Source organism: Cydia splendana, chromosome 10 (assembly GCF_910591565.1).
Source record: "Cydia splendana chromosome 10, ilCydSple1.2, whole genome shotgun sequence".
Taxonomy (NCBI): domain Eukaryota; kingdom Metazoa; phylum Arthropoda; class Insecta; order Lepidoptera; family Tortricidae; genus Cydia; species Cydia splendana.
Genome location: NC_085969.1, coordinates 8,210,603 through 8,211,924, shown reverse-complemented (window position 1 = coordinate 8,211,924; position 1,322 = coordinate 8,210,603). Strand labels below are relative to the sequence as shown.

General features: G+C 39.7%; 3 non-coding genes across 3 annotated transcripts; 2 read left to right on the top strand and 1 right to left on the bottom strand.

Moving 5' to 3' along the window:
• Trnad-auc (transfer RNA aspartic acid (anticodon AUC)) lies at nt 1-73 on the bottom strand. Its single transcript has one exon. It is a non-coding gene; the product is annotated as a tRNA-Asp (tRNA).
• Nucleotides 74-507: 434 nt separating this feature from the next.
• On the top strand, nt 508-580 carry Trnad-auc (transfer RNA aspartic acid (anticodon AUC)). Its single transcript has one exon. It is a non-coding gene; the product is annotated as a tRNA-Asp (tRNA).
• Nucleotides 581-807: 227 nt separating this feature from the next.
• Trnad-auc (transfer RNA aspartic acid (anticodon AUC)) lies at nt 808-880 on the top strand. The gene has a single exon. It is a non-coding gene; the product is annotated as a tRNA-Asp (tRNA).
• Nucleotides 881-1,322: the final 442 nt, after the last annotated feature.

The following is a 1,322-nucleotide window of genomic DNA, read 5'->3' as shown; positions in this document are numbered from 1 at the left end:
TGTCTTGGGTGAGACTTGAACTCACGGCCTCTGGATTGATACTCCAGCGCTCTGCCATCTGAGCCACCAAGACCTCATCCATAGCCAGCAAATCTTTCCACCATATTATAGGTCAAGGGGACCATAGCGACATCTACCGCAAGAGTGTTACACTTCTTAAACGGCTACCGGATTTCCAAGTCATATTGGAAATTCACCAGTTACGATGTGCTACCCATACTAATTTTAATTTTTAACAAGCAGAAACGTCTGCGAACGATGCTATTAAGCTTAGAATAAATTTAAAAGTGGAAAAAATACTGTCTTGGGTGAGACTTGAACTCACGGCCTCTGGATTGATACTCCAGCGCTTTGCCATCAGTATGGGTAGTACATCGTAACTGGTGAATTTCCAATATGACTTGGAAGTCCGGTAGCCGTTTAAGAAGTGTAACACTCTTGCGGTAGATGTCGCTATGGTTCCCTTGACCTATAATATGGTGGAAAGATTTGCTGGCTATGGATGAGGTCTTGGTGGCTCAGTTGGCAGAGCGCTGGAGTATCAATCCAGAGGCCGTGAGTTCAAGTCTCACCCAAGACAGTAATTTTTCCACTTTTAAATTTATTCTAAGCTTAATAGCATCGTTCGCAGACGTTTCTGTTTGTTAAAAATTAAAATTAGTATGGGTAGCACATCGTAACTGGTGAATTTCCAATATGACTTGGAACTCCGGTAGCCGTTTAAGAAGTGTAACACTCTTGCGGTAGATGTCGCTATGGTCCCCTTGACCTATAATATGGTGGAAAGATTTGCTGGCTATGGATGAGGTCTTGGTGGCTCAGATGGCAGAGCGCTGGAGTATCAATCCAGAGGCCGTGAGTTCAAGTCTCACCCAAGACAGTAATTTTTCCACTTTTAAATTTATTCTAAGCTTAAAAAAATATTATTCACAAAATTCACTAAAAACACAATTTTAATCGTTTTAAACTAATTGTCTGCGTTCCGCATAGTTGGTAAACATGAAAGGTAAAAAAAGGAATACGGCTGAGAATTTAGCTGGAAAGGAAGAAAATGTATTAATGTGGCGAATATTATGGACGATGACGGTTGACAAGTTGGCGAATGATACCTAAATTTTGAACCGCTTGATTATACCGCCCGTCCAACGAGGCTTTTTGAATTTTGACGATTTGTAAGAAGAAGAAGAAGAAGAAGAAGTATGCGGATCACAGATATTAACAAATGGCGAAACAAAAATATGGCACAAAAATACAAAACAAATAATTAGGTGGTTATAAAAATTAGAATTGGAAAACTAACGCTAAAATTTTCAAGTATTTCG